This window comes from Cervus canadensis, chromosome 13 (genome assembly GCF_019320065.1).
Source record: "Cervus canadensis isolate Bull #8, Minnesota chromosome 13, ASM1932006v1, whole genome shotgun sequence".
NCBI lineage: Eukaryota > Metazoa > Chordata > Mammalia > Artiodactyla > Cervidae > Cervus > Cervus canadensis.
In genome coordinates, this window is record NC_057398.1 from 27419190 (window position 1) to 27443021 (window position 23832).

The 23832-nt window shown below is 46.9% G+C and overlaps 1 protein-coding gene across 1 annotated transcript in view; it reads left to right on the plus strand.

Annotated features, from left to right (window-relative positions):
* Window positions 1-276: 276 nt before the first annotated feature.
* Window positions 277-23832, plus strand: part of TMEM51 (transmembrane protein 51) — a 54955-nt gene continuing 31399 nt past the window's right edge. Inside the window, exon 1 of the mRNA XM_043485646.1 lies at window positions 277-478. The gene's annotated coding sequence lies outside the window, so the exon portion shown is untranslated. The remainder of the gene's footprint in view (window positions 479-23832) is intronic.

Sequence of the window (23832 nt, forward strand, 5' to 3'; positions counted from 1 at the left end):
CGGGGGGCAGGCGCAGGCTGCTCTCTCCCCCACATCCCGGGTTAGCCAATTTCGTGGGGTCCAACTCCCCCGGCCCGCACTCCCCCAGCCGATCCGGGGAGTGGGTGTCTTCTCTTCGCAGCTGGGGCTCGGTGCCCTGGGGCTCCAGGTGGCCCGGAGGGCCGAGGGGGAGGCTCGACTGGTGGGCGGTGCCTCCCGGGGCCGGAGGCCACTCGGGGCCGGCACCGCCCTCCGCCTCTCTCGGTCCCTCCCTCCCGCACGCAGCCGCTCGGGGGCCGCGCTTCCTGCGTCCCCATCCGAGTCCGAGAGCTGGCGGCGCGCTCTCCGCCACCGTGCTCCTTCGACCGAGCCTCCCCTGATCCCCCAGCCCCGGGATCGCGGCACCCTAAGCAGGCAGCCTAGGGGAGGGGGCCGGGGTCGTGGAGCCCCCAGCCCCCGGCCGCCCGACGGAGACCAAGCTGGAACCGCCGCCGCACCGGTGAGTCTGCGCCTTCCGCCCCGCCGCGCCTGGCGGAGGGACTGTTCCCCACGGGGCCCCGGAGGGAGTCGACGGCTGTGCGGGTCTGTCTGTAGGATCGTCTGAGAGCTTCCTGCCCCGGGTCTGCGGCGGAGGAACTCCGTACTCGCATCCTCTGGACCACCCAGCTCCCGGTCATCGCGCTGGGGCCAGCTGGCTTTGGCTGAGAGGAGACAGCCGGCCTCCGGGCTCCTGTTGGGGGGGACAGGTGCCATCCGCCTGTCAGTTCCGAACCCGTAGCCAAAGAGGCATCTTCCCCGGTGCTTAGGGCAGAACTTCTCACTAGGTCCCAGGAAACTACCCTGGCGCTGCCCGAACGAGGCCCTTTCCCCCATCCCTTAATCCTTTTTGGAAATGGAGAATTTTAAGGGATTTAGGTTCGTGAGTGTGTGTGTTTTAGGTACTAGAGGCAAAGGGTGACGAATGGGGTGTGAGCAGAGTAGGTGTGACCAGGTTTCTTCATCTACAAATGGGGTGAGGTGGGGCATTCGTGCCTGCCGCAGAGCAAGTACTGCTCAGATTCAAATCACAGCTCTAGTCTGCACCCTGAAGGGAGCCCTGTGGCCCCGAACTCCGGGTCTGATTAACTTTCAGAAAGAAAGCTTTCCTAGCCGAAGGATAGGATAGTCATTTTCAGAAAGAAAGCTTTCCTAGCCGAAGGACTAGGGTGCAGGAGACCTGCACGTCCCTGCGGTTTCCCCGGTCCCGCCCGGGACTTTCCAGGCGGGTAGCGGCCCCGGGCACCTGTGCTGCGCAGAGACGCCTGTGTGGTCCCGGGTCGGATCCCTCCTGTCTTTGCCAGTGGTCCAGAAGCGCGGAACCGAGGCGTGGCCGGAACGCGGTGGGCGGGACCGGAGCCAGCCTGTTGGGCCGCTGGAGAGGGATTGGCGTCTGATATTGCTGGCTTCTGGCTTTCGTTTTGAGGGGATCACTTGAAGATGGCTTTCCTAGTCGGCTCTGGGACCTGTGAAAGGCCTTCGCACTTTGCAGACGTCACACGGGGATCTTGACCTAGGCTGATAGGGCCAAATGAAATTGGCAGGGAGCCCCTTTCCCTCCAAATGTGTCCCTCCCCAACTTGCCAGAAGTACTGCCCAGACCGTGAGAAAACACGGAAGACAGAAGAAGGGGAGGGGGCTGACTGTGATCTGTTCCTCTAGGTGTCCTGAACTGACAGTGTTTCAGTGATTAGGGCTTCTTGAGCATGACAAAGGCCCAGGCCTGCCCCGAGGGTACAAGGTCAAGGGGCCTCAGAGAGCTACCAGTCTAGTGAATAGTAAATGGCAAGTGTATTAAAGAGGTGGCAATATAGTCAGACCCCACCATTTCCTGGCAGTGTGACCCACAGTGGGCTGTCACAGCCTCTGTGAGCCTCAGTTTCTTCACCTGTATAATGGGAATGATAACCTAGGGTGTGGGACATTCATGCCTAGCACATGGCAAGTACTCTGTAGGAAGCTGTGGTGCCAGGTTAGGGACGAAGAGAGGAAAGAAAGAAACTCAGGGTGAGGCATGCCAGGAGATCCTGCTAAGAAAAGAATGTTGGGATATTAAATAGTGAAGTGGAGTCTCCTGGAGGGATGGGGTAGGAAGGGTGTCTGGGCAGATGGAACAGCACAGGCAAAGGCATGGAGGTATGAAGGTGCACAGGATGTACTGGGAGGTGCTCAGGTCATGGCAGGTTTGTGGGAAGATGGGGGGAAGTAAAGGGAGTGGAGGATCTGGGATGAACTGGACTGGAGAGGCAGGGCCAGGTCATCACAGGTGGGACTTTGTTCAGTAGACATCTTGGAACCACAGATGTCAACTGCATGCCTGTGTGGGCCAAGCAGTGTCCTGGGTGCTCAGCATACATCACTGGACAGGAAAGACAAAGAAAGATGCAAATTCCGTTCAAGTTCTTTAAGCAGAAGAGTGATTCGGCCCTGTTGATGCGTTCAGAAGATAAACCTAGCTGCATAGAAGTTAGGTGGGAGTTTGGAGAAGGTTGACAGAGAGGAAAGAGGCTGGCCTGCAGGTTGGTGGGGGCAGAGGGGATGATAAAGGAGGCTGATACGGAGCCCCAGTCAGGAGGCAGAGATTAACATGTGCTCTTAACACGTGACCACTGGTCAAGGGTGAGATTTGTGGATGTAGGGTGAAGCTCAGGCTGCCAGCCTGTCTCCTGCCAGAGTGAGGTGGTGGGATCTTGGCAGGGTCCAAGCCAGTCCAGCTGTGGCTTTCCAACTCTCCATCTCTAGAAGTCATGGGGTCCAGGAGTTTCTGTGTGCAAGGAATGGCAATGCTGGAAGCAGAGCCAGCAGGCCATCTCCTGTTGACAGTTACACTGGACAGCCTGCCCCTTTGAGGGGCTCCTGGGTCATGGTTCTGGTAAATGTTCTTCCCTCCTTCTATAGGGCTGGTAGTAAAGCCCTCCGAGCCCTGGGGCTGGAGGAGATTGGAGCTCCAGGGCCTTTGACTCTGGGCTTCTCATTTGAGGCACTGAAAAGACTTTTCTCCCTAAGTGCTGGGGAAGTTCCCGAACTTCAGATGCCTTCTGACTGGTGATGAGGTAAAGGGTCCGCTTCTGGCTACTGGCTTTTGCTTTCACTTTCGTTGTCCGCTCTGAATCTTAGAGGAGTTCTTTTTGCAGTTGACAGATGTAAGAGTATCCTTCTTCCGATTATAAGTCTCCTTTACTTGGACGTGGACCATGCATGGTCTTTCACCTGCCACAGGAGGACCTAGGCATGTCCTCTCATTTGGGGAGAGGAGAAGGAACTCACCCAAGGGCACACAGCAAGTCAGCAGTGGAACCTGTTATCCCAGGAGATTGGCCACAGTCAGGTCAAAGGCTTGTTCCAGGCCCTGGGTTAGTCCAGGGAGGAGGTTGTCTCAACATCTGTTTCGCTCCTCCCCAGTTTGGACAAGTGGCCCTGTTTAGCCTTGTGATGCTTTTTCCTCTCTCTGGATTGAGCATTTGGTGCACTGGCTGCCCTTGCTGGGAGCTCCGGCTCCACAAAGAAATGGGTCACTTGTTTGGCTTTGCCTACTCCAGGCCAGACTTCCCTACCCTTTGGAGACAACCCCAAGACACTGACCAGAGGCCATGCTCTGGGGGCGGGGGGCTTGCTAAGAACCTCGGGCTGATTCTCAACTCCTCCCTCCTCTCGGCCCCAAGCCCTGTGTCAGGACGCTAGGCTGGGCCCTCGCTTTCTACTCTGAGTTGTTTACTCAGCCTGAGCAGCCGAAAGTTCCCTTATTCTCTCTTGCCCTAGATTCATCAGGCTTAGCAACCCTTAAATCTGAGTGCTGGTTCCTTTAGCTCTTAGAATATTAGAGCCAAAAGGGACCTTACAAATGGGGAAATTGAGGCCCAAGGAAGGGAAGGGACAGGCCTGAGATCAGAGCTAGGGCTAGAGCTCAAGTTTCCTGATTTTGCCTTGAATGATTTTAAGGATGTTTCTTGAAGGAAAAAAAAGAAAAGCAGAGCACACACCCCCTCCAAGAACCCCTCTCTCTATATACTCCACACTGCCAGGAATTTAGGGGGACACCTACAGTCACATGTCCAGAAGGAGTAAATGCTGAGCTCCCCCCCCCCCAAAACAAGGAATATATGTGTCTTGACATTTTCAGGACCTATCTCTTCAAACTGACATTCACGCCAGGGACTAAGATAGTGATTAAACTTACTTGCTGCTCCCTGAACCATACTTTATCATGTGCCCCTGGAGAGACAGGCTCTTAAAGTTATTTTCGCCCCCAGATTACAAAGGAAGTACATGCTTATTGTAGAAAACTTGGAAGGAATATATCACGAGGTGCTGACACCCACTGTCCATACGGTGGTGTCTTATTCAGACTTTTCTTTTTTTCAGCTTGCTTGCTCTATTTCATACTCTGGTTTTTCAACTCATAATCATAATGTGTACTTTCCTGTGACAACTTTTTCACACTGGTTCTAACCTGCCAGTCTCATGTGCTCCTACTATCTGATGGCTGGAGGTACTTAGGAGGCCAGAATTTTGAGTTGACTCTGACAGAACACTCCAGGAGCCTGAATCCTACGCACACATGCGTGCTCAGTTGCTGAGTTGTGGCCAACTCTTTGCGACACTATGGACTGTATGTAGCCTGCCAGATTCTTCTGTCCATGGGATCCTCTAGGCAAGAATACTGGAATAGGTTGCTATGCCTTCCTCCAGGGGATCTTCTCGACCCATGTCTCCTGCGTCGCCTGCATTGCAGGCAGACTCTTTACCACTGAGCCCAAATTCTGTAACCCTATGCAAATTACTCACCAGTGTAGGACTTCTAGGGGCCATTTCTCTGCATCACCATGGGTGTTGGGGAAAGGGTCGTGTTTACCAGATCTAAAGCAAACATTGATTGTCAGCAGCCTCTTAGAAATGGAGGACATCAGTTATCGGGGTGGGGTAGGGTGGATGTGATCCACAGATTATAGCGGGGAGGTAGAGAGCTTTGTTTCTTCCGATCCTTGGCTGTGTTGGTTTTAACCTAGCCTGGTGCTCCCACCCTGTTGTCATCACGCCTTCCCCAGATCTCCCCAGGACTAGGCACCAGGGTGGCAAGTGCGGGTCCCTAGAAAAGTCAGTATTTGGTTTGCTCGTCTCCAAGCCCTGTGTCTTGGAGAGTAGGTGTTTCAGTGGCAAAGATGTGCAGAAAATGTGTTACTCAGGTGATAAGGTCAGGCACTCCACCCTGGGGACAGGATTTTCTGGCATCTCTCATCCTCTAATAGGATCACAGCTTTACTGCATGCCGGCTACATGCTCAGTTGCTCAGTCATATCTGACTCTTTGTAACCCCATGGACTGTAGCCCACCAGGCTCCTCTGTTCATGGTATTTTCCAGGCAAGAATACTGGAATGGGTTGCCATTTCCTACTTCTCAGGATCTTACCAATCCAGGGATCAAACCTGCATCTCCTGCATTGACACTTTACCACTTAGCCACCTGGGAAGTCTAAGAGTTTTACTAATGTCAATACTAGAAGTGATCTCAGTACTAGAGATCATCAGTACTAGAAGTGTTCTCAGAGGTTCCTTAGGCTGTGCTTACAGTCTACAGGCAGCGACTTATTCATGGGTTTAAAAATCAGGGAAACGGTTTTCCACTGGCTCTTTTGAAGTGAAATAGAAGAAAGTAAACTAGCAAGCAATGCATCTCCTGCCGTGAGAAGTATTCTTCAGTGAAACTTTCATCTCAGTTATTTGTAGGCAGCTAGGCAGCAGGGTAAGAACCTTGGGCAGCAGTGCTCTGGTTCACTGGTTTTTATACTGTGATCCTGGAAAACTTGGGATTCCTTGGACGGATTCCCAGAAGCAACTCAGGGGTTTATGAGGGGCCAGCTGGAAAGAAACTCTGCTTGCAAATATTCCAGATGTCACTGTGCGAAAATCGCTTTAAAGAGATTCTGCAACTTTAAATAAGGAAAACTGCTGCTGGTCAAGCTGCCTTGATTCTTTTTTTTAAATTAATTAATTTATTTATTTTACTTTACAATATTGTATTGGTTTTGCCATACATTGACTTGAATCCACCATGAGTGTACATGTGTTCCCTATCCTGAACGCCCCTCCCACCTGCCTCCCCATCCCATCCCTCTGGGTCATCCCATGGCACCAGCCCCGAGCACCCTGTATCATGCATAAAACCTGGACTGATTCTGAGAAGAAGAAACGGAGGCCAGAAGACAGAGTGGCCTTTGCGGGTGAGGTGGGCTCACAGGCACCCTTGACAAGGGTCTCCATGAGGTGCTACAGTCAATACAAGTCAGAGCTCCTGGCTGAAGACACAGGTTGGCCCTGCAGCCTGAGTCTCCCCTGAGCCACACTGGTATGTTCACTAGGAGCTCATGTTTATCATAAAGCCTGTAACTGTCAGGCCAACGGTCTCGCTTAAATTGTCACAGTGCACAAAACAGGCACTTGTTCAATACCAGTGTTTAAAACACATCACAGGTTTGGTTAGCTAGCATTACCAGACATAATTTGAGTAAACTCTGGGAGATAGTAAAGACAGGGAAGCCTGGCGTGTTGTAGTCCATGGGGTTGCAGAGAGTCAGACACAACTTAGTGACTAAACCAGGGTTCATTAAGCCTTTTGGCATTTCTTTTTTTGATGTCTCCAGAGCTTCCCAAATGGGAACATTCCATAGGCAATGGGCCCAAGGTCACTCAGCAAATCTTGGCAGAACCAGGATAAGAATTCACTGGGTGAGTGAAGTCCTTTTTAAAGATCGTGATCCTTTTTAAAGGCGTGGGTCAACAGTGGCCTGCTGTGGGGTCAGAGACACTGACTGTAGCAGTCCCGGGAGGCGTGACTTGCTGGCGTAAGTCCTTTTGGAGGAGTTCGCCATTATCCCACTCCAGTATTCTTGCCTGGGAAATCCCATGAACAGAGAAGCCTGGTGGACTATTGTCCATGGGGTCACAAAAGAGGACACAACTTAGCAACTAAACAACTTATGTGATATATTGTTCTGGTTGTCTCCAAAAGGTTCTGCTGTTTCTTCTATTCAAGACCTAGAACCACGTAGCTCTAATGCTTGGTGGATTTTATGTCTTTGCCACTTTTTCTTTTTCACAGCTGGTCTGAAAGAGACAGAGTTTACTTACCTTACTCTTGGTCCACATTTACCCCATGCCCAGCTGGGCTTGTGTTGGTTAGGGTGTGGGCATGGTTTCTTGAAAGTTGGGAATGGGGGGAATGTGATAAAAACAAAACAAAGCACTCACACCCTGACTCCAAATATTCAGCTTCATTAGCTGCAGTGTGGTGCGTAAGGATATGTATGGGAGTTGTTCTTGGTTAATTGTTTTCAAACACTGACAGATGCAAATTCTACTGTGTGGGGTGGAGAGGAAGTTGTCTTTGGCTGCCACCGGCTGTTATGTAAAGAAATGTATTATTAGTACTGTCAAAGTACTGAGAGTCATGTCAAAGCTATGGTTTTTCCAATAGTCATGTATGGATGTGAGAGTTGGAGTATAAAGAAAGCTGAGCACCAGAGAATTGATGCTTTTGAACTGTGGTGTTGACGAAGACTCTTGAGAGTCCCTTGGACTGCAAGGAGATCCAACCAGTCCATCCTAAAGGAAATCAACTCTGAATATTCAATGGAATGACTGATGCTGAAACTGAAACTTCAGTACTTTGGCCACCTGATGCAAAGAACTGACTCATTTGAAAAGACCCTGATGCTGGGAAAGATTGAAGGCAGGAGGAGAAGGGGATGACAGAGGATGAGATGGTTGGATGGCATCACCAACTCAATGAACATGAGTTTGAGTAAACTCCAGGAGTTAGTAATGGACAGGGAGACCTGGCATGCTGCAGTCCATGGGGTCGCAAAGAGTTGGACACGACTTAGCAACTGAACTGAACCGAGTACTGTGTCTTGATCACAGAACTGGTGGAGAACCGAAGAGGCCAGCTTTGCCCCCATAGGTAGGCCAGTCTTCCCAGGAGTCACCATTACAATACAGCTGACCAGTGATGAGGAAACCCAAGAGCTTGAAGGAGGCAGTTTAACCCAAACTTGGAGAGTCAAGTAAGGATTTTCAGAAAGAGCTGAGTCTAAGCTGAAGCCTAGAGGGGGAACAGAAGGTTAGCTGCTATGCCTGGTGGAGGCACAGCCTGTGCAAAGGCCCAGTGGTATAAAACAGTTTAATTCACATGGGCTGGCACTAAATTCACATCTAGTGAATGGGGAGGGGTGGGGAAAACCATTTACTTGATTTCTTTCATTCAACCAGTATTCACTGAGTTCTCTCTACAGGCCACATGTTCAGGGTTTTGGGGTAAAGTGTTCCATCAGTGAGACTCACTTCCTGCTCTCCTGGAGCTTACACTTTATTGGGTGAGGGGAGGGGTCAGTAAGTTAGGAAACAGACAAATGAAATAAACCAATAATCATATCAGGCAGGGAACTAAAATCTTTGCCACTTCGCTACTGTCTGGTCTTCCCTCTTGGCTCAGATGGTAAAGAGTCGTCTGCAATGAAGGAGACCTTGTTTTGATCCCTGGGTTGGGAAGATCCCCTGGAGAAGAAAATGGCTACCCACTCCAGTATTTTTGCCTGGAGAATCCCATGGACAGAGGAGCCTGGTGGGCTACCATCCATAGGGTCATAGAGAGTGAGACAAGACTGAGCGACGAACACTTTCACTTTCACTTTGCTGTCTGCAAGATCAAGTCTGGGCTAGGCCTCTTCGCTGTCAAAGCTCTGAAGACTCCACAGCCCCAGTGTTTTGGTCAGAAGGAACCAGGAACCACTCCCTAACTCACTTTCCTCCCCCACCTCCACCCATAGCCCAGACTTCAGTGGCTTTTCTTGCCTGGACTGCTCTCTGTCCCAATCAAAGCTAAAAGAAAAACTGGAGGGTGGGGGGCATTGTACATAACCGAAGTGCACATTTCAAAACTAAGAAATTAACGTTACTACTGACTAAATGACTTTATTTGGCTCTCACCAGTGTTCCCACTGTCTCATTTCTGTATCGGGATCTAGTCCAAGATACCACCTTGTACTCAGTTCTCACATCCCCTTCTTCTCTACTGATCTGTGACCATTTCTCAGTCTTTCCTTGAATTTCATGACCTTGAAAACTTTGAGGCGTGCTGATCAGTGCTTTGTAGGATGTTCTTCACTTTGGATTTGCCTGATATCTTTTCATGATTAGACTGGGGTTTGAGGTTTGCAGAAAGATTACTGCAGAGATGAAGTGTTCTCATGACATCATGTCAGGATTTCCACAGTATCAGCATGACTTTTGGGGAATGTTAACCATGATCATTTGGTCAAAGTAATGCATACAAGATTTCTCCACTGTAAAGTTACTCAGGCCCCTTTTAGGAAAAGGCTTTTAAAGCATTGTAGTGAAAGGTCAAATTATAAAAGGAATTCTAGAAAGTGATTGATAGATTGGGCTCCTAAAATTAAAAAACTTTGATATAGCAAATATTAAACTACAGCAATATTTGCAACACAACCAGACAAGAGGCTGTTTTCTGGACACAGACAGGATCTTTTCTATTCAGAAAGAAAAGACTATGGGCTTCCCCGGTGGCTCAGCAGTAAAGCATCTGCCTGAAATGCAGGAGGTGCAGGTTCCATCCCTGGGTCAGAAAGATCCCCAGGGGTAGCAAATGGCAACCCACTCCAGTATTCTTGCCTGGAAAATCCCATGGACATAGGAGACTTGTGGGCCACCAGCCAATAGGTCTCAAAGAGTTGGACATGACTAAGTGGCTGAGCACATCCCATGCAAGGAAAAGCTAAATGCCCTAGTCAAGAAATGGAATAAAGAAGAATTGCCATTGGCCCATAAGCACATAGGAGGAGAAAAGAGGAGGAATAAGAAAGAAACACATTCAACCTCATCATATTAAGAAAAGGCTGGGACTTCCCTAGTGGCCCAGTGGTAAGAATCCACCTTCCAATGCAGGGGACACAAGTTCGATCCCTGGTTGGGGAACTAAACTCTCATATGCCACGGGACGACTAAGCCTGTGCCTCACAGCTAGAGAAGCCCACTCACTGCAGCAAAGACCCACCACAGCCAAAATTTTTTTTAAAAAAGAAAGAAAATTGCTAACTAAAACAATGTCATCTTTCACATGTGAAATTTTACATGTTTTTAAAATTAAAAAAATTTAAACTAAAAAGGGAATGCTAATATGGGGAGTTGGTGCTTTCAGGAGCTGAGGGGGGAATATAAATTGGAGGACATTCTGAAAACGCATATCAAAGCTTGAAGAAACATAGCAGTTTCAATACCAGGAATTTATCTAGAGGAAACATGATTTTATAAGAAGTTAGTTTCAACAGTTATTTTTTTTTATAATAGTAGTAAAATTAGAAACCAACTGTATGTCTGGAAGTAGAGAATTGGTTATATAAATTAGGGGTCTGCCATGTACTGGTATAGTCCTTAACCACTAAAAATTACAGTTTAGATGAATACTGCTGATGTGCAAAAATTATTCATTATACATCAAAAAAAATTTTCAAGGTCACAAAAGCATATTGCATTAAGATCTCATTTTTGTAAAAGAAATAAGTCTATTTGCAAAGAACTCAAAGTCCAGCGCCATCATAGGTAGTATCAGTAGTTAACAGAATAACATCCATTACTCAATGGATGATTTTAATAGATTTATTCATTTTTGTTTAATAAACAAGCAGTGTTTTATGACAAGAGAAAATATTTAAGTTTTACAAGTCTCATAGGGTTTTTGCAGATCCCCTGAGGGTCACTCCTAGGTAAAGTACTTTGTAAGCTATAGAAAGTGAAAGTGAAAGTCGCTCAGTCATGTCTGACTCTTTGTGACCCAACGGGCTATACAGTCCATGGAATACTCCAGGCCAGAATGCTGGAGTGGGTAGCCTTTCCCTTCTTCAGGGCATCTTCCCAACCCAGGATCGAACCTAAGTCTCCCACATTGTACGCAAATTCTTTACCAGCTGAGCCACAAGGGGGATTTGCAAATATTAGCCATTATTCCAGGTGATTCCTTTCCCATTTTTAACTTTGAGCATCTGGGTCTCCTTTCCTAGGCTTAGTTCAGTTCAGTTCAGTTCAGCCACTCAGTCGTGTCCGACTGTTTGCGACCCCATGGACTGCAGCATTCCAGGCTTCCCTGTCCGTCACCAACTCCCAGAGCTTGCTCAAACTCATGTCCATCAAGTTGGTAATGCCATCCAACCATCTCCTCCTGCCTTCAATCTTTCCCAGCATCAGGGTCTTTTCCAGTGAGTCAGTTCTTCACATCAGTTGGCCAAAGTATTGAAGTTTCAGCTTCAGCATTAATTCTTTCAGTGAATATTCAGGACTGATTTCCTTTAGGATTTACTGGTTTGATTTCCTTGCGGCCCAAGGGACTCTCAAGCATCTTCTCCAACACCACAGTTCAAAAGTGTCAATTCTTCGGCACTCAGCTTTCTTTATAGTCCAGCTCTCACATCCATACATGACTAAAGTCTCTCACTGTTTCCATTGTTTCCCCATCTATTTGCCATGAAGTGATAGGACCAGATGCCATGATCTTTGTTTTTTGAATTTTGAGTTTTAAGCCAGCTTTTTCACTCTCCTCTTTCACTTTCATCAATAGCCTCTTTAGTTCTTCGCTTTCTGCCTTAAGTGTGGTGTCATCTGCATATCTGAGGTTATTAAATATTTCTCCCGGCAATCTTGATTCCATCTTGTGCTTCATCCAGCCCGGCATTTTGCATGATGTACTCTGCATATAAGTTAAATAAGCAGGGTGACAATATACAGCCTTGACGTACTCCTTTCCTGATTTGGAACCAGTCTGTTGTTCCATGTCCAGTTCTGACTGTTGCTTCTTGACCTGCATACAGATTTCTCAAGAGGCAGGTAAGGTGGTCTGGTATTCCCATCTCTTGAAGAATTTTCCAGTTTGTTGTGATCCACACAGTCAAAGGCTTTGGCGTAGTCAATAAAGCATAAGTAGATGTTTTTCTGGAACTCTCTTGCTTTTTCAGTGATCCAACAGATGTTGGCAGTTTGATCTCAGGTTCCTCTACCTTTTCTAAATCCAGCTTGAACATCTGGAAGTTCATGATTCACATACTGTTGGAGCTTGGCTTGGAGAATTTTGAGCATTACTTCACTAGCGTGTGATATGAGTGCAATTGCGCGGGAGGCTTAGGAAGCTGAGGTAGGAGTTAGGCAGGAACCACCGCAGCTCACTCATCTGTGACTATGAAAGCTGTCTGTTCTAGGTTGAATGTCTGTGTTCCCCCCAAATTCACATGTTGAAGTCTTAACCCCCAATGTGATGGTATTAGAAAACAGGGCCTATGGGGGATGATTAGGTTTTGATTAGGTCATGAGTGAGACTGTCCTCCTGGGATTAATGTCCTTATATGAAGAAAAAGAGAGAGATCTCCTGGAAAGGCCATATGAGGACATAGTGAGAAGGCTGCCATCCACAAGCCAGGAAGTGGGGCCTCAGCAGACATCAAATCTGCTGACACCTAATGAAATATTAATAGCACCCTCCTCTGCAATGTGGAACATTAATGACCTGGGTTGAATACCCAGTAGAAACAATTTGCCATCTCTCCTTGACTGATATTTTGCATTTTCCCCCAACTGATGTGGATTCAACTCTTCCAGGAAGTAAGTTGACTTTTCCCTGCTGACCACCTCCCCCTTCCCTATGTGTCACAGAAGAGGAAGTAACAATGGCTTATATATATAGTTCCTAACTTAAATAACTTTTTACTAACTTTTTAATTAGCATTTAATTAGAAAATATTTTTATACATGATAAAAAAAGAATTGAACAGTGTAGAACCATAGCCAGTGAAAAAATGTAAATCTCCCTCTCATCCCAGACCCTGATCCCTTTTCCCAAAAAGAACCATGGTTCATAATTTCTTGAATATGGTTCCAGAAATTTTCTATGCATATAATGATGCTTGTAAAGGCAGTTTTTGGATATTCTCCTGGAAATCAAACAATAAAACATTATAGTTGTCTGGATCACTTTGAAATTGTTGGGTAATGTTAGACTTGTAATAACTCATATCCTGATCCTCAGAAGAGGTTTAGGGACCCAGTAACCACCTGAAATTTCCTGTCAGACCTTCCATCTCTGCATTTTTTGTGGAAGGTCAGTAGCTTCCATGAGATTTTTTAAAGGGGAAAAATTGGGGAAGGCAATGGCAACCCACTCCAATACTCTTGCCTGGAAAATCCCATGGACGGAGGAGCCTGGTAGGCTGCAGTCCATGGGGTTGCAAAGAGTCAAACACGACTGAGCGACTTCACTTTTACTTTTCACTTTCATGCATTGGAGAAGGAAATGGCAACCCACTCCAGTGTTCTTGCCTGGAGAATCCCAGGGACGGGGGAGGCTGGTGGGCTGCCATCTCTGGGGTCTCACAGAGTCGGACATGACCGATGCGACTTAGCAGCAGCAGCAGCAGCATGTACCAAAATAGGGAGGTGGGGAGAAGCATGGCCAGTGGTATAAGAGAAACAACCTTTTACAGATAAACAGAAGATAATGGGGGATACAAGTTCTGAATTTATGGATCATTGGTGATTAACTTTGTGGTTGGAAGCTGATGGAGCCATAGGTTGAACAGGGAAGTGTGCCTGACTGAGCCACCAAGGATGAAATTCTTGGAGTTCTCCAGCCCTGGGTGTTACTGCTAACTCATCGCTTGTGGGGAAGTTAATGTCTGAGGCTTTAGAACACTTGTATGCTCTTGCCTAGTTAGTCGGAACTGGAATGAAGTTGTCCAGTTACTGGGAAATTCTCACGGACAGGAGCAAGACAACTTGTTTCCTAACAGAGAGTTTCAGGCTGAAAAATAATTCAAAATGAGTTTAGGGAAATTCCTGGGAGGCAGAGCCATATCCGGTGGGTCATGAAAGTCCCAAATGTTTGGGGAAATATCCTTCATGGGATCAATATCCTTGATGGAGTTTTGGGGGTGAGGGATGGTAGGGAGGGTAACCAAGTTTTACGTTACCCCCATTTTGGGTTGGCAGGCTGGCTGGCCAGAAGGTCTGACCTTACAAGGCATTTCTAATATTAGTTTAAATGTTTGTAGCAATAGTGCCAGACACTCTTGCAAGCATTTTGCATCTATTAACCCCTAACTCCTTGATCCTTGTAATAGTTCTACAACATGGGGAAACTGAGGTTGGAGTATGCCAGCTACTGTGCAAACAACCCCACATCTCACCAGCTTAAGATACTTAGTAGGTCAGGACCTAATGTGTTGGGTGGGTGACTTAGGATCCACCAAAAGTCATTCAGGGCTGCCCAGGACTCCCCATCTTGCTGGGTTGCCACCTTGACAGTCTCAGCGGAAATGTTGCTGTTTCTGAGAGATCTTCCTACATCACCTTGCCTGAAGCACCATGTTCTTCCTTTACTGAGTGACTGAACTGAACTCAACTGAACAACAAAAGACAGAAAGTAGGGGTGAAAATGACTTCCTCAAGACATGTGTGTGTGGCCAGTTGCAGTTGGCTGAGACCAGTGCCTCCCATCAATGGCTCAGAGGGGAGCTGCTTCCTGCCGGCTGTGGGGGAGGGGAATCAGCTGGATGTGAAAAGAGGCATAGCCTTCCTGGTTAGCTGCAGGGAGGGGAGGAAGCCAAGGCCCAGAGTCTCCGTGTGCAGAGGCTGGGAGACAGACCCACATGACCTGAAGGCTGACATCAGGACTGTTTCTCTCCCTTGGGTGTGTCCCTGACGTTGCACTGATCTTGCTCTTGCTAGAGAGCAGGTTTTTAATCCATGCTGGTACCACTGGTGCCTGGTACAGAGCCCTGCGCCCAAGGCTCGTTCATTCAGGAACACCAGGAGTAAGGTTGAGTAAGCATGGGGCAGCCCACACCCTCCCAGGAGTTTGGACTTTGTTCTGTAGGCTATGAGGGACTCCTTTGATGGTTTGACCTACACAATAGCTGGAGGGCTGTGTGGCTGCACTTATAGGCTGAGAAAGCCTTAGAGAAGCAGGTTTTTAGTCATTCTTGAAATCCACCAGCCCTGAGAAATAGGAGGGGGAGCTGGGTGGGGCAGGAAGAATCACTGCAAAGAGAGGCTTTGAGAAGAAAAAAGAAACAAGTTTGGGGACCAATGGAATGTGGAAGTGGGCAGCAGCTACAAACCCACTTGTCTGAAAGGATGAAGCAGCCGGCCTTGAGAGTGTCTGGCCAGAGGTGAGGCGGCAGGGAGTGGTGGGGATTGTGGCAAAACACACGGCAGGCCCCTTGCATGGGAGACAGCTGCAACTCAGCACCAGCTGCCTGTTACATGTGAGAATCAGGCCCAGGGTTGCCAGGTTTTCAGGTTTTATGTATGAGATCACCATGTTTTCAATATTGGCAGCTACTCTATAATATATAAAATAAATAAAACTTCACGGGCCAAATAGGATATATCAGTGGGCCAGATACAGCACCCCGCCCCCACCCCCCAGGTTGCCGGTTTGAGACCTGGGTGTGTGTGTGGGTTGGGAATGGGGTGAGGAGGGGAGAGAAGGCTCAAGGACACTGAGATTTCCAGGCCAAGTCACTGGGAGAATGGTGGCCTTTCACACTGTAATTAGGAAGTCTGGAGGCGAAGTCTGTGGGGAAGGACTGAAACAGGAGGGAAGCAGGTAGGGTACAACCTTTGAAAGAATGATATAGGCTGAGGATGCAGCATAAACTGATTAGAATTGAATGGGTCCATGATGGCAGAGAAGTCAACTCCTCAGGATACGCTCACTGTAACACATCAGCAAGCTAAATTACATACCCAGAGGCGCCATGACAGTTCTAAGACCAGCCATCAAAGACCAAAAAGTGAACAGTGGCCCAATTCCTGGAAATCTCTGCCCCTTCCCCCAAACAGTTGGAATAATCCTTCCACTCATTAGCTTGTGAAATTACCCAGCCGATAGAAGCTAACTTACCTCATTTTGCAACTGCATTCACTGTCTGGGACAGCCCTCACTCTTGTCTGTGAAGTGTGTTTCTCCCCATGAAAAGGCAAAAAGATATGACACTGGAAGATGAGCCCCCCAGGTTGGTAGGTATCCAATGTGCTACTGGGGAAGAGCAGAGAAATTCCAGAAGAAGTGAAGAGGCTTAGCCAAAGCAGAAACAATGCCTAGTTGAAGATGTGTCTGGTGGTAAAAGTAAGGTCTGGTGCTGTAAAGAACAGTATTGCATAGGAATCTGGGATGTTAGGTCCATGAATCAGGGTAAATTGGATGTGGTCAAACAGGAGATGGCAAGAGTGAACATTGACATTTTAAGAATCAGTGAACTGAAATGGACGGGAACGGGCAAATTTAATCCAGATGACCATTATATCTACTATTGTGAGCAAGAATCTCTTAGAAGGAATGGAGTAGCCTTCATAGTCAACAAAAGAGTCGAAAATGCAGTACTTGGGTGCAGTCTCAAAAACGACAGAATGATCTCGTTTGTTTCCAAGGCAAACCATTCAACATGTCAAGTCTATGCCGCAAGAAGCTGAAACTTAACAGTTCTATGAAGATCTACAAGACCTTATAGAACTAACACCAAATAAAGATGTCCTTTTCATCACAGGGGACTAGAATGCAAAAGTAGGAAGTCAAGAGATACCTGGAGTAACAGGCAAGTTTGACCTTGGAGAACAAAATGAAGCAAAGCGAAGGCTAACAGAGTTCTGCCAGAGAATGCACTGGTCATAGCAAACACCCTCTTCCAACAACAGGAGAGACGACTCTATATGTGGACATCACCAGATAGTCAATATCTAAATCAGATTGACTATGTTCTCTGCAACCAAAGATGGAGAAGCTCTATGTAGTCAGGAAAAGCAAGACCAGGAGCTGACTATGGCTCAGATCATGAAAACCTTATTGCAAAATTCAGACTTAAAGTGAAGAAAATGGGCTTCCCTGGTAGCTCAGCTGGTTAAGAATCCACCTGCAATGCAAGAGGCCCTGGTTCAGTTCCTGGGTCAGGAAGATCCCCTGGAGAAGGGATAGGCTACCCACTCCAGTATTCTTGGGCTTCCCTGGTGACTCAGATGGTAAAGAATTCACCTGCAATGCAGGAGACCTGGGTTCAGTCCCTGATTCGGGAAGATCCCTGGAGGGGGGCATGGCAACCCACTCTAGTATTCTTGCTTAGAGAATCCCCGTGGACAGAGGAGCCTGGCAGGCTGTAGTCCATGGGGTCGCAAAGAGTCGTACACGACTGAGTGACTAAGCACAACACAGGGGAAACCACTTGGCCATTCAGGTATGACCTAAATCAAATCCCTTATGATTATACAGTGGAAGCGACAAATAGATTCAAGGGATTAGATCTGACAGAGTGCTTGAAGGATTATGAGAGGTTCATAACATTGTACAGGAGATGGTGACCGAAACCATCCCCAGGAAAAAGAAATGCAAGGCAAAACTGTTGTCTGAGAGGCCTTACAAATAGCTGAGAAAAGAAGAGAAGCGAAAGCAAAGGAAAAAGGGAAAGATATACCCAACTGAATGAGGAGTTCCAGAAAATAGCAAGGAGAAATAAGAAAGTCTTCTTAAGTGAACAATGCAGAGAAATAGAGGAAAACAACAGAATGGGAAAGACTAGAAATCTCTTCAAGAGAATTAGAGACACCAAGGGAACATTTCATGCAAAGATGGCACAATAAAGGACAGAAACAATAAGGACCTAACAGAAGCAGAAGAGAATAAGAAGACGTGGCAAGAATACACAGAAGAACTGTACAAAAATGGTCTTAATGACCCAGATAACCATGATATTGTGGTCACTCACCTAGACCAAGACACTCTGAAGTGTGAAGTCAAGTGGGCCTTAGGGCATATTACTGTGAACAAAGCTATTGGAGGTGATGGAATTCCAGCTGAGCTATTTCAAATTCTAAAAGATGGTGCTGTTAAAGTGCTGCACTCAATATACCAGCAAATTTGAAAAACTCAGCAGTGGCCACAGGACTGGAAAAGGCCAGTCTTATTCCAATCCCAAAGAAAGGCAATGCCAAAGAATGTTCAAACTACTGCACAATTGCACTCATTTCACATGCTTGCAAAGTAATGCTCAACATCCTCCAAGCTAGGCTTCAGCAGTACACGAATCAAGAACTTCCAGATGTTCAAGCTGGATTTAGAAAAGGCATAAGAACCAGAGATCAAACTCCCAACATCTGTTAGATCATAGGAAAAGCAAAAGAATTCCAGAAAAACTTCTGCTTCTTTGACTACACTAAAACCTTTGTGTGGGTCACAACAAACTGTGGAAAATTCTTAAAGAGATGGGAATACCAGACCACCTGACCTGCCTCCTAAGAAATTGTATGCAGGTCAAGAAGCAACTGTTAGAACTGGACATGGAAAAATGGACTGGTTCAAAAATTGGGAAAGGAGTACGTCAAAGTAATGTATTATCACCCTGCTTATTTAACTTACATGGAGAGTACATCATAAGAAATGCTGGGTGAATCACAACCTGGAATCAAGATTGCCAGGAGAACTATCAGTAACCTCAGATATGCAGATGATACCACTCTAATGGCCGAAAGTGAAGAGGAACTAAAGAGCCTCTTGATGAAGGTGAAAAAGGAGAGTGAAAAAGCTGGTTTAAAACTCAACGTTCAGAAAGCTAAGATCATGGCATCCGGTCCCATCACTTCATGGCAAATAGATGGGAAAACAATGGAAACAATGACAGACTTTATTTTCTTGAGCTCCAAAATTACTGTGGATGGTGACTGCTGCCATGAAATTAGAAGACACTTGCTCCTTGGAAGAAAAGCTATGACAGACCTAGACAGCATATTAAAAAGCAGAGACATCACTTTTCCTACAAAGGAAAAATGGTTTTTCCAGTAGTCATGTATGGATATGAAATTTGGACCATAAAGAAGGCTGAGTACCTCAGAATTGATACTTTGGAACTGTGGTGCTGGAGAAGACTCTTGAGAGTCCTTTGTACTGCAGGGAGATCAAATTGGGCAATCCTAAAGGAAATCAACCCTGAATATTCATTGGAAGGACTGATGCTGAAGCTCCAATACTTTGGCCACCTGATGCAAAGGACCAACTTATTGGAAAAGACCCTGATGCTGGAAAAGATTGAAGGCAGGAGGTGAAGGGAATGACAGAGGATGAGATGATTGGATGACATCATAGACTCAGTGGACATGAGTTTGAGCAAACTCCGGGAGATGGTGATGGACCAGGAATCCTGGCATGTTACAGTCATGGTGTCACAAAGAGTGGAACACGGCTTAGTGACTGAACAACAGCAATAACACATCAGCAAGGTAAATCACACACCCAGAGGCACCATTACAGTTCTAAGACCAAAAAGTGGGTGGTGGCCCAGTTCCTGGAAATCTTCACTCCTTGCCCCAAACAGCTGGAATAATCCTTCCACTCATTAGCCTATGAAATTACCCAGCACATAAAAGCTGACCCCACCACATTTTGAGGCTGCACTCACCCTCTGGGATGGCCTGCACTCTTGTCTGTGAAATGTGTTTCTCTCTAAATAAATCCACTTCTTACCCATCACTTTATCTCTCACTGAATACTTTCTGCAACGAGACATCAAGAATTGAACTTCATTACATCCTGAAACCAGGTCTGTGATCTTAGTTGAAAGATCATGGGTTTTGGCTGGATTCGAGTCCTGGCCACATGGGTTCAAATACCAGTCTGAGGCCAACGTTTTCAAGATGATGGTGAAGTGCTGTGGACGTCAAATGACACAGGAGGACTCAGACTGGCAAAAGGAGTTTTTATGTGGAAACAGCTGGATCACCCGGGTCATTGGTTAGAGACTGGAGGGAGGGCCTGTGAGTGTGGTTATTTGGTGATGGGTATGGCAGTGATCTCTCTGGGACCTTTTATAAGAGGATCATTCTGTTTTGGATTTGGCAGAAGGTTTATTTATGATTTGCACCCTGCTATGTGTTCATTGGAGGGACAGATGCTGAGGCTGAAACTCCAGTGCTTTGGCCACCTCATGCGAAGAGTTGACTCATTGGAAAAGACCCTGATGCTGGGAGGGATTGGGGGCAGGAGGAGAAGGGGACGACAGAGGATGAGATCGCTGGATGGCATCACCGACTCGATGGGAATGAGTTTGGGTAAACTCCGGGAGTTGGTGATGGTCAGGGAGGCCTGGCATGCTGTAATTCATGGGGTCACAAAGAGTCAGACACGACTGAGCGACTGAACTAAACTGAACTGAGGAGTCAAAGGGGGCTTCCTGGGTGGCTCAGTGGTAAAGAATCTGCTTCCCAATGCAGGAAATGTGAGTTTGATCCCTGGGTGGGGAAGATCCCCTGGAGAAGGAAATGGCAACTCACTCCAGTGTTCTTGCCTGGCGAATCCCATGGGCAGAGGAGCCTAGCCGGCTAGAATCCATGGGGTCACAAAGAGTTAGATATGACTTAGCGACTAAACAACAACGAGGTGAACGTAAGAATGCTATGTTACAGCCTTTGAGACACAGGTTCAAATCCTGGCTCAGCCCCTGGCTGTCCAGTACCTTGGGTGGAGTCTCTCCAGGGGCCCCCCTTTCCAGAATCTCCATCCCATGTGGATGATAATATTGGCTTTGACGGGTTGGGAGGAGGTGTCCCCAGCTCCCTCCCCAGGTCCCCCTGCCCCACATAGAGTACTCAAATAGTTGTTTTCTGGCAACCCTCATTCCCCAGGACCCCGGCGTCCTCTCCTGGAACAACGGGCTCGGATGGGGTGCACACAGGGTCCTTCCTGGTTCCCTTCATCCCGTCTAGGCCTCATGAATTTCCCCCTCCCCCAGTGGGGCTGCCCCCTCAGCCACCTAGAGCCATGGCTCACCCTCAACATCCAGAAGAAACTTCTTTTACTGCTGGGGACTCAGCGCCCCCGGGAGGGGTCCTGAGGAACAGTGAGTGGCCCCCTGGTTCAGGGCAGCTGGAGAACATCCTGAGGCTGTGGACACCGATTCCGGGTTAGTTTTGTGTGACAAGGGCCCTGTCTTCATGGAGCTTCTAGCCTCTGGCAGGATGGAAGCTGCCACAGGCTACTCAGGACTATCACCAGATGACAGTGTTTGTGGTAACATTTATTGAGTACTTATTGGGTTGGCCAAAAGATTCATTTGCTTTTTTTTTCTGGAAGATGGCTCTAGTAGTGTTTAGTTGTCTTTGACTTCATTCGAAACAATTCTGTTAGATTGCATTGTGACCACTCTCATATCAACGTGCATTAAAAAAAAAAGCTTATCAAAACTGGTGAACATTTGCTTAGATGTTTTAATATTGAAAATGGAGGGGGGAGCAACATTTTTGGCATACTTTGCTTTATTATTTCAGAAAAGGTAAAAACAAAACTGAAAAGCAAAGAAAGTTTTTGTGCAATGTATGGAGAAGTTGCTGTGATGGATTGAACATGCCAAAAGTGGTTTGTGAAGTTTCGTGTTGGTGATTTCTCACTAGATGATGCTCCGGTTGGGTAGACCAGATGAAGTTGATAGCGATCAAATCGCGACATTAATTGAAAACAATCAATGTTACACCACATAGGAAATAGCTGACATACTCAAAATATCCAAAGCAAGCCTTGAAAATCATTTGCACCGAGCTTAGTTATATTAATCAATTTGATGTTTGGGTTCCACATAAGTTAAGTGAAAAAACCCTTTTTGACCATATTTACACATGCAGTTCTCTACTTATTAATAATGTACCAAAGATGTTCCATTTTTAAGATGAATTTTGACAGGCAATGAAAAGTGGATACTGTATAATAATGTGGAAAGGAAGAGATCGAGGGGCAAGTAATATGAACCCCCCTCCACACCAAAGGTCGGTCTTCTTCCAGAGGAGGTGATATTGTGTATAGGTGGAACTGGAAGGGAGTCCTCTATTATGAGCTCCTTCCAGGAAACCAAATGATTAACTCAAATAAGTACTGCTTCCAATTAGACCAGCTGAAAGCAGAACTCAAAGAAAAGCATCTGGAATCAGTCAACAGAAAACACATAATTCTCCACCATGTTTCTTTGATGACAAGGCAAACACTTACAGCTTGACTGGGAAGTTCTGATTCATCACACTGTAATTTACCAGACATTGCACTTTCAGATTTCCATTCATTGTGGTCTTTACAAAATTCTCTTACTGGAAAAAAAATTTAATTCCTTGGAAGACTGTAAAAGGCACCAGGAACAGTTCTTTGTTCAAAAAGAAAGTTTTGGAAAGATGGAATTGTGAAGTCACCTGAAAAATGGCAGAAGGTAGTGAATACTTTTGAACTGTGGTATTGGAGAAGATTCTTGAAGGAGATCAAACCAGTAAGTCCTAAAGGAAATCAGTCCTGAATATTCATCGAAAGGACTGATGCTGAAGCTGAAGCTCCAATGCTTTGGCCACCGGATATGAAGAACTGACTCACTGGAAAAGACCCTGATGATGGGAAAGATTGAAGGCAGGAGGAGAAGAGGACAACAGAGGATGAGATGGTTGGATGGCATCACCCCCTTGATGGACATGAGCTTGAACAAGCTTCGGAATTTGGTGATGGACAGGGAAGCCTGGTGTGCTGCAGTCCATGGGGTCGCAAAGAGCTGGACATGACTGAGCAACTGAACTGAACTGAGTGGATACTTAAGTCCCACGACAATACACTAAGGATTGTTCTCTTATGATGCCCACTTCACAGATCAGTAAACTGAGACTCAGTTAAGTAGCTTGCTCCCCTTCCTTCTTGGGTTGCAGAAGCTGGGCCCCCCTGACTCTCAGGATACCTCACTGTTTAGCTCTAGAGAGCTAAGCACATGGATTATTAGGAGCATTGTGGACAAAGTGGATTCAAGCTGAGATCCAGTGGAGGGAGAAAATACTTGAAAGGAACAGCCAGGTGCACAAGAGAGCCTTGTCTTCTGTGCCCACATTCTGTGCACTGGGGAGTATTTCTCAGCTGTCAGCAGTCACCCACTGCATCCCTGAACCCAAGATAAGTCCTAGTGCTGCATCAGTACCAGGTGATGTTGGTAAATACCCTACACACTTGAGCTCATGACTTCCTCTGGCAGCTCCAGTAGACAGACACACTTTTTATCATTCCCCTTTTATGACTTTGAGCTTCCCAGCTGGCTCAGACAGTAAAGAATCTGCCTGCAATGCAAGAGACCCAGGTTCAATCCCTGGGTCAGGAAGATCCCCTGGAGAAGGAAATGGCAACCCATGCCAGTCTTCTTGCCTGGGAAATCCTATGAACAGAGGAGCCTGGCCAGCTACAGTCCATGGGGTTGTAAAAAAGTTGGACACAACTTAGCAACTAAACAGCAGCAACCACACGATGGACTTCTGAGTCAAAGAAAGGAACCAAATGAACTACAGACACAGGCAACACTGCGGATGAACAAAAGAAGCAGACACACACTCTCTTGGTTCATTTATGTAAATTTCTAGTGCAGGCAGAACTAATCTATAGTGACAGAATGCAAATCAGTGATTACCTGGGCCAGGGGTTGACTGGAGGAAAGCACACACAGGGAACTTTCTGGGAATGGCTTGTGTCTTAATCCCAGCGGTAGTTACAGGACAGATATTGTTAAAACTTATCAAACCGTACACTAAGACCTATGCCATCTATGAGATGCAAGTTACACTTTAAGTAATCAAGTAAGTGAGCAGATGCCTCCACCCCAGCCCTGGCAACTCAGAGTCAGCAGTCTTGGGTGGGGTCCAGGGGTACCTGCCACAGACAGCCTCAGCCCTGGGTGGGCACCCCAGACTCTCATTGCTAAAGTCTCTTCTGGCCAGGAC